Source organism: Zingiber officinale, chromosome 8B (assembly GCF_018446385.1).
Source record: "Zingiber officinale cultivar Zhangliang chromosome 8B, Zo_v1.1, whole genome shotgun sequence".
NCBI classification, from domain to species: Eukaryota; Viridiplantae; Streptophyta; class Magnoliopsida; order Zingiberales; family Zingiberaceae; genus Zingiber; species Zingiber officinale.
The window spans coordinates 45,274,960-45,289,597 of NC_056001.1; positions in this window are offsets into that span (position 1 = coordinate 45,274,960).

Sequence of the window (14,638 nt, forward strand, 5' to 3'; positions counted from 1 at the left end):
AACGAATAACTGCTTGAACCTGTTATTCATCAGTCAACTCATGACCAGCAGTTTTAAGCTCCCAAATCATGTTCGACATCTCCCTGAGGTGTTGAACCATTGATACATTCGGACGCTTTTTGTAGCTGTCAAACTTGATTGTCAGCTATCGAAGCTTGCTCAGACTTACTCCACTGTATTTTTCTTTAAGGGCTACCCAAACTGCATGAGCCGTAAGATATGACTCATACTCAAAAGGTAGGTCGTCTACCATTGAACTAATCAATATACCCTTTGCAATAGAGTCCTTTCTCTTTCGTACCTTATAGGCATCAAGATCTCGTCTGTGTTGTGCAGTGGGACCATCTACAGGTACTTCCATAACCTGATTTACAACCTCTAGAACTTCTTGTTCCTCAAGTACATATTGTATCCTGAGGTGTCAGATCTTGTAGTTATCCCCATTAAGTTTTTCACCTTTGTTGAGTTCAACTATTATGTTTTTTGTTACCATAATCTATCATAAATAAACACATTATTTAGTATTCAGTGTACATTATATGTATGCAATTTATGATTGACTTAATATTACTTTGAGTTGGTTTACAAAATCAAGTGACAATTATGTTTTCACTCATCATTCGTATGACCAATCAGATTAATATTAGTCAATTCTATTACATACATCCCAACAAATGAACTAATCATTTATAATATCATGAATTCTTTAATTAAATGAACTAATCATTTAATGTATTATGTTTTTTTTAATTAAATGAACTAATCATTTAATACATCATGAACTAATCATGCATAATGTCAAGCAAATAGCATAAATAAATGAACATATCATTAATATAAAATTATGCTGCATATTGTTAACATATAACTAATTGACATGAATGAAATGGACTAGCTATTGTTCATACAAAACGATAATAAAAATAACAGAACTCTAATAAACTAGATAGGCAACTACCACTCCCATTAGGACAGACACTAGTGCAGTGGCCAAAATAATCTCTCTCAGCCTGGACTCATTTGGAGTAATCGCAGGCAGGACAGCTTCAAGGTTCTCTATTGAATCCACAATTGGATCCTCTTCTGGTTCCACCTCGATCATTTCCGGATCTTCTTCGAACTCTTCCGAATCCTCTTGAAACTCTTCCGAATCCTCTTCAGTCATATGATGAAGCAGCTCCTCACATAATACAGAATATGTGACGTGTCCTTGATGACACCCCCAAATATAGTCTACTATCATCCTTGGTTTTTTTGGCAATGATTGCATCAACGCCCAAATCCTATAACTATCCAGGACTGGAAACTCTTCTTGCTCAAGTTTCCAAAACAGATCATCAAGTCGTCCAATGTGTCCATCGACTCCATAAGCAGAGTTGTACTCTATCTCCTGAATCTCCTCCCTGAGCTGATTTCGTCGCACTTCGCGACGAGTCAATGTGGTAATCTCCGTGTCATCTGAAAAATTGAAAATAAATAAGTCAGTACAAAACCGACTAACCAGTACAAAACCGGCTTATTGCAATTTATACAGGCATAGTACCAACATAATAAATCAAGAAAAACAAATCTTCTCGATTTTCAGGAGTTCAAGTCGACAATTAAAACTAATCTAATTTGTCAGGCCCATTGGATCGGTTGATCAGGGATCCAGATCCTAAGTTTGGTCCTTTGTCCTTAATTAGAACTAATCTAATTGGACAGGGATTTTTGTGTCTATGTTCTGTTACTTTTTCTCTAGGTCCATTCTACCAATTTCAGACTTATTGATCAAACTCATGTCCGTTTGATCAAACCAATGCCTATTGGTTTAAGTCCGACCAATTAGAACAAATCTAATTGTTTTGATCAAATCTAACCCAATAGAACAAATCTGGTCATTTGATAATATTTGGTTCAAGTCCAATTAATCAACCCAAATTGATTCGGGTTTAGATCAAATTTATTTGATTAAACCAACTAATGATTTAATTTAAATTAGGTCTAATTGGATCAATCAGGTTAAACCCATATAATTAATTAAAAAATAGACCAATAATCCTAATTTTAATTAACTTCACCATGCCAAAAAAAAAAAAAAAAAATTAAACACAGAAACTTAAAAAAAAATTTACAGAAAGAGCCATTCGAAACCAAAAGCTTTCGGTTTTTTTTTAAATTGCATGCAACACCTTTTTTTTTTTTATATATATATATATAAATTTGATTTATTTAAATCAAACTTTTCCTCATAAAATGTTTCCTCACGAAGCACGTTCTTCCTTTTTCTTAGCATCGTGTTTTCTCCGCCGCCCACTGCCCACGCCCGCTGGCCACGTTCGCACGCCGCACATCGTTCACGTTGTGCACGTCGTCTTTCCCACGACGAACACGGGTTGCAACGCGAGGTAGCCATGATCACTTCACCGTCCAACCTGGAAGTTATCGTCAGCCTCTACCGGTGGTAGCCGGTTCTTTTCAGCACCAAAAACCAGTCAATTTTAGGCTCGACGAGATCACCGACCGTGGTTCTGCCTGTCCTAACCACCAACACATAGCCGGCCAGCCAGGACGCCAACGACGGCCACGGACTGCCGTCGCCGGCAAATTCATCGGTCTTGATTTTACAAATTTGGCACAACGTGTATGCTACGACACATTAGTCGTGCAAAACAGCGACGGGAAATGACAAAACGAGGAAACATTCGTACGACAATTTCATAATTCGTCTATAAGCATTTAGAAATAATTACGCGCTCTGATACCAATATAGATCTATATTCTAAATGCATGATAGACGAATAATATAAAATTAAAGCGGTAAAAACTTACAGCGATCTCCCGCAGATCCGAAATCGGCAATGGCGAAAACTCGCTGTCGGAAGAGGGATCACAAGATCGGAAAGCCCTCCGCAATTCCACAAACCAAATCTCACCGCCTTGGATATTCACCTCTTACTTTCGTCTCCAACACTTGAATGATCCTTGGATACACCCCCTTTATATAGGAAAATAAACCAGGGACATAATGGACTTTTCCATTATAAATAGTGGGGAACATGAATCATGTTCCCACATCCGTACTCTCCCCATTCCCAACGAACAATTGGAAGTTAAACCATATAATGGAAATTGGAACAAGAATAGTCAGAGAATTGGATACCAATCTATCTCCAAGTTATACGTTAATTTATAAAAAGAAAATTGTAAAAGCAAATTAAAAAATATTTTCAATTTAAATTTTCTTAAATTTTAAATTAATATTTAAATTGGTATTATTCTCTACAAATATGTATTCATTTGTTTTTTTTTTAACATAAAGGTGATTAAGTATTATCAGGTATGAGTGCTACACAATCTTATCATTTCTCATTCCATATTATTGATAATATTTGAGTGTATTATATGACCTAGTTCAGTATTATCTTTGTATCATTATAATAGTGTTTAAATAAATCTAAAACCAAATAAATTATTTTTTAATCAATTGAACCGAAATAATCAAAAAATTTCAATAAAAATTGAGCGAACCAAACCGAATTAACCAATTTTTTTACCTTAATCCAAACCGAAATTAAATTTTATTAACAAAATCATAAGAAAATTTTCAATTTGATTTTATATATTTCAATTTATTTGATTTAATTGAATAAGAAAATTCAAAATCAAAATACCGAATTAACTAAAAAATTAATATTTCTGAAAAAAAAAAAGAAAACAATCTGAATTACTGGAATACTGAACTGAATTTTTAAAATTCAGTCGACTTAATTAGTGTAGTTAATAAAAAAAACTAATTAATTTAGTAAAAAGAAGCTAATATAGTTGGCAAATTATATTTAAGTTTGTGTAGTTAATAAAAAACCTCTATTAGCCATTTTATTTACTATCATTTCTTTATTTTTCTACTAATTCTAGCAATCATAAAAGTATTTAATGATGAAAAATTAATTTCTGTCACTTACGGAATTTAATTTCCATTGTTAAATGATACTGATGATCCAAAAAATAATGACTGAATTTTGATTACTAATCTATCATTAAGAGTAATACTCTTGGTGATTGATTAGCGATCAAAATTTCGATCGCTAATCGATTTATTTTTTATTATACTCATTAGCAAGCTGTCGAGGATAATGTGAAAGACAGGTTGAACAGAGAGTTCAAGATAACCAACCATTACCTTGTTCTTGATGTGGTGGATGTTCTCTCAAGACAGCTTCGCCATTAAACCCCTGATCTGAGCTTTCTGGAAGTCATGGGGATAAAAGTTTAGTTAAAATGCATTCTTCAAGCTATATATAATTGTTTAGGGGGTAAATGATTTTTATTTTGTAGAAAAAATCAAAATATAATTAAAGATATTAAAAACATAGACTTAAAAAAGATGATTTTAAGAATTAAAATCAAAATACAGTTACTTCTAGTTATTAAATTGATTCAAAACTTATCAATAATTTATAATTATTAAATTGATTAATATAATTTGAATATAATTAATCAACAACCATTAATTAACTAACAACTTAACTAACCAGATTAATATATTTAAACTTATTTGTTACCGATTAATATTAATCGACCAATTTAACTAATTAACTAATAACCCATATTAATAGCTACTTACTTTCACGCACAAATTTTTAAATTTGGTTAAATCGAACAAATCGATAGAATTTTAAAATTATGTTTGGTTTATTTGAAATTTTGAAATTTTTAAAAAAATAATTAATTTGGTTCGGATTTATCATGTTAAATCAAATAGACCAAATAAATTAAAATTTTGGACTGAATCAAATTTATAGACCCTAATTTTTACATTAAAATTGAATTTTATTAAACTGAATCGAATTTTAAGATCCTAATTAAAAATTTTTGATTAATTCAATTATTTTGGTCGAGAATCAAATTAACTGATATTTTATTAGTTTGATTTTTTCGATTTTATTTTTAAATTTGATTGATTTGATTTATTCAAAAAATAAATAAATTTAGTTCGGTTCGATTCAATTTTAATCGAATACTCACATATAATATCACAAAGCTTAAATTTAGATATTTAACTTTAGGGTTGATGCTTCATCATCGCTCATTAAAATATTTAATAATTAGTTTCTTAATTACCAAAAATTCATAAACAAATATTATATGTTTTTATTTATTCTATTGTACACCTTATTAACCTATCGTTATTATTAATCAAATTAATAATATTATTATTGGCATTAAGTTGATTATTAAATTTATATTAAACACAAATATCAAATTGATTTAATCGTCTTTAAATCAATCCAATAATTCTATAAATTTTATGGAAGTAAGATGTCATGATTAATTCCTTCAATAAAAATGGGACATCTAAAGTTTAAAACTCAACTAGAATATATTATGAAAAAAATTTCTTCGAATAACAGATCTGAAAATATTATTTCTCTTATTTATTTAAATAATTAATGAAAAACTTTCATATGGTCTAATGGAAACCGTCATTAGTCAAATGCCAACTAAAAAACAAGAATTCTATCAATCTCTAAATAAATTTCTATTTCATTAATTCTACCTAAATGCGACGTAAATTTTCTTGGTTCTCTGCATATTTAAATAAAGAGGAAGTACTCTGGGTATTACATTTTGTTTCTCAATCCGATTTAAAAGAGAAACATATAATATAGATCGAGAAAATTAGCCAACCTCAAGCGAAAAGGGCAGTTGAGAGTGTGAAAGTTAGCCTGTCTGAGCGAGAAGGGCAATCCAGAGTATGAAGATTTGCTCTGAATGGGAAGCTAGCCCTAATAATACTTATCAGTAGTAGTCACCACTCACTTAATCGAACATTATTCGATTTCGCTCCTGTATCAAGTTGGGGGGAGTTATGGTCATAAGGAGCGCAAAAAAATATAATAAGGAGTTCACTTATTTCTTCTACAAGAAGAAATGTCATATGAAAAAAGATCATCATAAAACACCAACTAATGTGTAAAGAAAAGTAAACTTCTGAATTTTGATAGTTCGAAAGTTAATTTAGTTATAGTATCCACTAACACTTGATGGATAGATACCGACGCTACTACTAATTAATATAAAGTCTATACAAGGTTATCTCAGGAATCGTCTTCCATTTGATGATAAAAGATACATCTATATGGGAAATGGAAAGAATGCTAATGTCGAGTCCATAAATATTTTTAGACTTTATTTAAGAACTGATTTCTTTCTTGATTTAAAAAATATATTTATTGTATCTTTTTTAAGACATAATTTAATTTCAATTTCTTATTTAGATAAAATTAGATTATTCTTATTGTTCAATTTAGAAATGAAATTTTTAGTATTTTCTTTAATTCGATATTGATTGACAATAGTTTCTTGGTTGATAAGTTTTATAAATTGAACATCTTAACTCCTATGGTTGACAACGTTATTATGCATATTATAGGTACAAAACGTAAATTAACTGATGAAAATTCTTACATGTTGTGATATAGGCGTTTAAGACATCTATCCAAACAATATCTATAAAAGTTAATGTCACATATAATTTTCTATTCCCTTGACATATCAGATTTTGATGTCTACATAGAATGTGTTAAAAAGAAGATCACTAAAGGAATAAAGGGGCTAACCTTTGTAGTGATATCTTAGAGCTAATACATATGAACATTTGTCGATCATTTCCTAAGGCATCTTGGAATGGACATACATATTTTTATTATTTTCATATATGACTACTCTCGATTCGGCTATCTGTACCTTATTCATGATAAGTCACAATCGATGGATATGTTTAAAATTTTCAAAATCGAATTTGAAAATTAACTAGGTAAGAAAATTAAGGTCGTCAGATCTGATCATGGAGGTAAATATTATGATCGATATGATGGATCAGTTGAATAACGTTTAGGTCCTTTTACAAATTACCTTGTTGAGTGTGAGATTGTGCCTCAGTATATCATGTCTGGTACTCCCAGTCAGAATGGTGTAGCTGAGAGACGTAATTGTATCCTAAAAGATATGGTAAGAAGTATGATGACTTTTACTTCTTTACCAAAGTCTTTGTATAGTGAAGCACTCAAAACTACGGTTTACCTACTTAATAGAGTACCTAGTAAGATAGCATCTCAAACCTCATACGAGATGTGGATGTGTAGGAAGCTTAGCATTTGGCATTTACACGTATCAAGTTATCTAACTCAGGCTATACCTTATAGGTCTAATGAAAAGATACTAGACTCAAAAACTATGAGTTATAATTTTGTAGGTTACTTTGAGAAGTCTAGGGGTTACAAATTTTATAATCTCTCTAATAGATCTTTCTTCGGAACAAAAAATGTCAAATTCATTGAGGACGGTGGGAGCACTAAGATTAAAAAAGTATCTTTTGAAGAAAGTGTTAGTGATCCTCTTGTGGTCACTACTAGTACATAAATAATAGTATGATTATATACCTTATATTATAAATATTTCACATCTAGTGAGAGTAGTGAATCAAGATATTCTCGTATCATCTCTAATGGAATTGGAGGAACATTCCACTAAAATTGAGGTATTGCCTCATGTTGATGAGCAAGCACCTCAACCACTTCAATCATAAGTGTCTTTAAGGTGATCCATGGGGGATCAGAGATCCACGGTTACCCATGATTATGTTTGTCTCCAAGAGCATGAGTTTGACTTAGGGTTGAAAAGTGATCCTACATCTTTCCAAGAAGTCAAACAATGCTCTAACCCTAAACGGTGAATTAAAATCATGCAAGAAGAGTTGATGACTATGATAGAGATGTTTGAAAACTTAACAAATTGCCTGGAGATACAAAACCTATTAGTTTTAAATGAATATTAAAATCAAACAGGATTTAAAGGGTATGTCGAAAAATATAATGCTTATATTATTTCCAAAGGATTAAAGGAAGGCATTCATTATAAAGAAACTTTCTCACCTATATTGATGAAAGACTCTCTAAAGGTGATCATGACACTTGTACTCATTTTAATTTAAAGTTATATCAAATGAACGTCAAGACTACATTCCTTAATGGTGACATTGAATAAATTATATATATGGTGCAACCAAAGTCTAAGAATTCAAAGCACCTATTATGTAAGTTAAAGAAGTCCATTTATGGCTTGAAATAGACATCTCATTAATGATATTTAAAATTTGATCAAGTGGTTACTTCTTTTGAATTTAAAGAGAACCTGACTAGATTGATCAATGCATATATGTCAAGTTCAGTGGAAGCAAGTTTGTTTTACTTGTTCTCTATATGAATGACATATTGCTTGCGAGGAATAATAAAGCACTATTGTATGAAACCAAGTCATTTCTATTCAGCAATTTTGAAATGAAAGATCTTGGTGCATGAAACATCTTTTGTTTTAGGCATACAGATATGTCGTAATTATTCAAGAGGTATTCTTGAACTTTCATAAAAGGTCTATATTGAAAAGATTCTTATACTATATGACATGCAAAACTATGCACCTGGTGACACACCTGTGTCTAAAGGTGATAGATTCAGTTTGTAGTAGTGTCCATGACTTAAACTTGAAATAAAAGTATGCATCAATTATGAGAAGTCTCATGTATGCACAAGTTTGTACACATCCAGATATGGCGTTCATAGTGGGAATGTTAAGCAAATATTTAAGTAACTCAGGACCGCCGCACTAGAAAGTTGTAAAGAGAAAAATGCAGTATTTACAAAAAGACTAAAGAACACATGTTCGCGTATCGGAGGTCAGATCATCTGGAGGTGATTGGTTACTCAGACTCCGATTTTACTAGATGTTCGGATAGTAGGAGGTTCGCTTCGAACTATATTTTCATGCTTACTGGAGGGGCTATATCTTAGAAGAGCATCAAACTGACGCTAGTAGTCACTTTTACTATAGAGACAGAGTTGCTAGCATGTTATAAAACATTCAATCATGGGATTTGGTTGTGAAACTTCATTACAGTATTACATATTGTTGAAAGCATTAACAGACCATTGAAGATCAATTATAATAATAAAGTCGCAAAACTTTATGCCAAGAACAATCATAGTTCATCGAAGTCGAAGCACATAGAAATCAAGTTTCTAGCGATTAAAGAAAGAGTTCAGATTTGTTAGATAATGATAGAGTATGTCAGCACAGATTTCATATTTTCATATCTACTCATCAAAAGTTTGGTATCTAAGGTGTTTCATGCGTATTTTGTGAATATGAGGGATCCTCCTTCTGGAAGAAGTGTTCATCTAGTGGGAATCTGTATTTATTTTATTACTATATATTTGTTATAAAGATAAATATTTGTTTTGATTATAGCACGTATTTAAAGTTCAAAATATTCATGAATATTTTGTTTGTTTAATGCTCTAAAATAAATATTATGATTTACTGATGTTGTTTAGCATATAATATTTGCAAATATAATATAGATTCTGTTTAGAATCATAAAGTTGATCATATTTACTATTGCAGTTTAGCATAAAGAGTTTGCAAATATTATCTGATCTTTTTTTTTTTTGTCACCTGGACAGACAAGTTGGAAATTGGCATGTACTAATCACATTTCATGCAATTTCCATCACACATCCATATCTTAATTTATGTCATTAATAATATTGATATTATGATTACTCTTGGGACTTGTTATAGTTATATATATTAACTATAACCTCTTTAATCTTATACCAATGAAGTTAATGAATCAGATTATTTATAGTGATATTATGTACCTATAAAATTTGACATTGTTGTTGACATCAACTAAAATTATATTCGCATGTTGTCTACAAATTACATATAGCTCATGTGGGAGATTATTGGATTCAATCTTCTTTAGGTGAGCTCATATGCGATTTGTGACTTGCGGATTTATGTCGTTAAGATACCAAACTTGTTAAGTGATCTAACTTATGATTATTGAGTTTTGGGTTATTGGATGTGGACTTATGTGTGTAGAACTCTATATCTAATTGGTTATTATCTATGGGCTAATAATGGATCCGGATCCTCTATATAAGGATTTGGTCCCCGTTGGATTAGGGCATCTTGACAGATTTCTGCATTCCCCATTGACGTAAAGATTTCGACACCATCATCCTAATTCCTTTAAAAGACCACACTCTGCTTCTTCCGTAGGGATTGTCAGATCAAGAGTACTATACGAAGAACAATGGCAATTTCATTGTATTCAGATTCTTTATAAATTAAAGTATTTTGTTTTATGTTATGCCATGATTTCGATGTAATTAGATCTAGTAGTACTTTTTTCCCTATATGTGAATTATTCTTTATGATTCTAAAATTCATGCCTTCCATTCTTGTTAATAATAGCTAGAAAACTAACAAGTCGTTGTAACATGGTTTGGAGACATCACTTCTTCTCTGACTTATGATATGTTCGGTGCATCATCTCTAAATAATCCACCTTTTAAATAAAATAATGGGGTAAACCTCTACAAAGATAAATGATCCATGGTTACAACTTAACACAAAGTGAACTTCGAAGCATTAATGGTGTACCAAATAAGTAGAATTGTTACTTGTCGATGGAATCCTTGATCTAGAATTGATATTAGATCATGAAACTCTTGAGTAAAAGCCCACTTTACAATTGCACCATGAACCTTCTAATTAACTAATGAATATAATTCAAGTTAAAACAAGCTTCTAGATATCCTTTAGAAGAAAGAAAAGCTCTCGACAAGTGTAACACTCACTCTCCCTATCAATAAAACCTAAGGAGAGAAAAGATTACCAAGAGCAAGACAAAGATATATGAAGCATTTAAGCTTGTAGAACTCTTGCATTGCTTTAAGGAAATCACAACAACTGGGAGCATATTCTAAAAGCTCTGTAAGAGCGTATATACCTTTGGTTTCAATATTCAATATGAAAAGTTAATTTCCATACCTTCAGTTGACTAATTAAACTAAATCTTCAATTGATTAATCATACATAACTCAAACATTAAAATCCTAACATACGTTATCTAGTCAATTGATGACCTAAATATTCAATTAGCTGAACAATAACTATTTCAAATAATTAATTGTAGTCATTAAAATAGAATCAACGACTCTGATATTCAATTCGATCAAATAATTGAATTAATTAGCATCTGAATTAATTGTAGTCATTAAAATAATGATCAAATTTAATTTGATCATTAATTTAGCGATTAAATTTAATTTAGTCATTAATTTAGTCATCAAAATTAATTCAGTCTGCTGTAAGAGGCTTTTTCACCCAGAAAAAATTTTTAGTATGTTTTTTCATTTGTCTTGGATTAACAACCTCCCCGGTTATAATCAAGTAAATATGTTGAGTCTCGTCTTTTTAGTTTATTATTATTTCTATGTTTATGCAAGTGTTTTAATTAAGTTATAAGTTCGAGAAAGATCTTTTTATTTTATTTTTATGCAGGGATTATTCATCCCCTCTCTTTTACCGACCGCTAAGGGTCTTAATATGCCATCATGTATGATCCTGTCCGAACCAGGAGTCAACGGAAGCTGGGGGTGTGGCGCTTCTTGCTGGATCCTCGAGTGCTCCGGCGAACCTGCAGCAAAACTGAGCCGGGAGGGATGTCCCGGCGACGGCCCTCCGACGCTCGAGTCAGGCGAGGAATAACAAAAAGGTGGCCTCAGGATCCAGATTCGCGTACCTATGGTGAAGAAATGGAGACCTTATATAGACCTCTAGAAGGAGCCTGGGCGCGCCAATCAAAGCAATCACCTGCTTTCGACCATGCCCAGGTATGGGTCTGTCAGAAATACGTCCATAAGGTCATACCGCTACTGTATCAACCTCTCCATGATGTGACGGCGAGATCCTCCATCGTGCACTTTTGTGTACGGCGTAATCATCAGACATGCCTTTACTGACATCCCATATCCTGAGCCGAACGAATAGGCCGCTCGGCTAACCCTCGTACCCTCACCCTTATCCTGGCCGAACGGACCACCCGCTCGGCCCTTCGGTCCCAGCCGGGCAGAAGTCCCGCTCGGCCATTCGGTTCTCCCGCCTTGGCGTCGGAAACCCAAGCCCATGGCTGGGTTATCTTTAGTTCCACCCGGACCTACTCAGCCGCTCGGCGCGGCCATTAACCGCTTAGTCAGCCCTCCACCTGTCTTCAAGCTGAGACCCTTCAGGAAGTGGATCCCCCATTCTTACCGCCGGATCACTTGCCTCCCCTTCAAGTCTAGTCGAAGGAGGCAGTGAGTCCGACTGACTGGACTATGTGTCCGAGCGGGCGGTCGTCGCCTTATCGTCGCTTATAATATCCCTTGAGCCGTTCGGCCCTCATGCCGAATTCAGCCGCTCGGCTCTTCGTTTTGGTTGTCTTGTTGCTCAACGTGGACGTTTGTTTGTCTAAATCTTCTCGAAAATCACGCAAATCCTCTTCATTAAGCCGAAGCATGCGCGATATGGGCGCCTTAATTGCGCCTGGTGGCAGAGCGCCACGTGGCTCTTCTTGCGTGGCGGTGATTGATCCGTACGATGGGACGCCGATTACTTTGAAATGGACGGTTAGATGATGACCTCGCCTTTCGTGACCTGCATCCGACGGCGGAGGCCGACCGGCCTCGGCCGTATAAGGCCTCCGTCTCCTTCCTTCGCCGCATGCTTGCTTGCGCGTTGTCCTTCTGCCGCGACCTCCGACGATCCAGTTCCTGTTTTTCGGCGGCTACCATCCCACCGGTGATCTTTTCCGCCCGTTTCTTTCTCAGTGAGTCTTCTCCCTTCGTTTACAAGGTCTTCCCAACTTGTTTTGCCTCTTTCGTTCCCATTCCTTCGGTTTCTTGCTATTTTTTTGCTTCTCCGAGATGGCAAGCTCCTCCGAACCCGCTGTTGATGTTCATGGCCCTTGGTATCAGACCATGGAGAGTCGATTTGATGAAGAGGGTGCTCGGCGTCTTGTTCGGACGTATGGGATCCCTAATGACCATGAAATAATTATAGCCGACCCGACCGACCGACCCCATGACCCGCCGATCGGCACCGTTTGTTTCTTTTTAGACCAATTCCAGGGCGGCCTTAGATTTCCTACCCATCCATTTATTTTGGAGGTTTGTAATTATTTCCGCATCCCGCTCGGCCAGCTTGTGCCGAATTCCTTTAGGCTGCTGAGTGGGGTGGTCATCCTCTTTAAGCTGCACAGTATCCCTCTTGACCCCAAAATATTCCACTTCTTCTTCTACCCCAAACAATCCGAGTTGGGCACTTTTATTTTCCAAAGTAGAATAGGCTTTAAATTTTATGATAATATGCCGACCTCCAACAAGCACTGGAAGGAGTTTTTCTTCTATATCCGACTTCCCGAGCGGCCACCCTTCCGAGCCAAATGGCAGACCGCTGTGCCGACACAGCCGTAGCTCGGCAAATTCAGAAGCAACCCGGCCTACCTTCATGCGGCTAACTGGTTGTCTGGTCAGCGGTACAAGATCGACCAGTTACTTCTCAAGGGGGTGTTGTATATTTTTGGGTTATCTCCCGTTCGGGCCAATCTCCCCTACCGCATGGGTAAGGACTCTTTACTCCCTTAGCCTTTTTTTGTCTAACTGATTTTAATTTTTTCCACTGCAGCTGAAGTCATGTGGCGCTCCAAGGCTACCGCTCATCTGAAACTGAAGGCCGTGGAAATTGAGGCGGCTACCAAAAAAGAGCTCGCCGAGCGGGGTCTCATCCCCAGCCGCCCGGCAGATGCAGGAGAGGGGGGGCGCAGTCCGCCCCTGAAACAGAAGCTGCCCCATCCGCTTCAACAGAGGTTGAGGCGGATCCTGTTTCCTCGGCCCCTGCCGAGATGGGAGTCCCTCAGGTCGGGGATCCACCACTGGAAGCTCGGCGAAAACGTCGAAGAGACTCCAGCCTTCCGCCGGCCCAGGAGGGCGAGCCACAGGCGCCGATCGGGGTCACTTCGCCAGATCGCACGCCGTCGCGGATCGGGACCCCAGTGACCTCACCCACCGCACAGCCCTCTGGCTCTCCTCCACTGACTCGTCGTCGCTTACGACGGTTGGGCGAAACTTCCACCATAGGGGAGTCCTCGTGCCAGGCGACCGCGGCTGAAGAAGCGCCAGCCGGCCACCCGACCATCAAGACCACCCTCCGATTCCCATCGAAGGAATATCTATTATCCGCCGATCGGCCATCGAGCCCCGTTCACGAAATAACCCTGACGGGTCCGCTCGCCAAGCTCTTCGAGGACGCCCAGATTCAGGTGGCCCTCATGACGCCCAAGCAGCTCGGCGATACCAACATGCAGCAGGCCACTCAGGTACGTTCATTTTTCTTCCCGTGCCATGCTACCGTTTGACTCCTGATTTTATTATTTCCCTTATAGCGTTGGGCTGAGCAAATCGCCACTAGCCATCGGCTAGCCGAGCTGGAGGACCTCCTGGAAAAACTCCAAGTGTCGGGAGGTCCATCGGCCGAGCGGGAGAAACAAGCCCTCGAGGCCGAACAGAAGAAGGCCGCCGACCTGGCTACAGAGGTGGCTCGACTAGAAGACTTGGTGAAGAAGCGCGACGGGGACGTGAAGCGTGCCAGTAGCCGGAAGAGGCGGGCGATTGCTGATCTGGATAAGATGAAAGTTGAAGTCCGAGCCCTAGATCAGCAATCTAAAAAGCTGGAGGTCCTACTGGCTGCCGAACGGGATGGGCGCTCT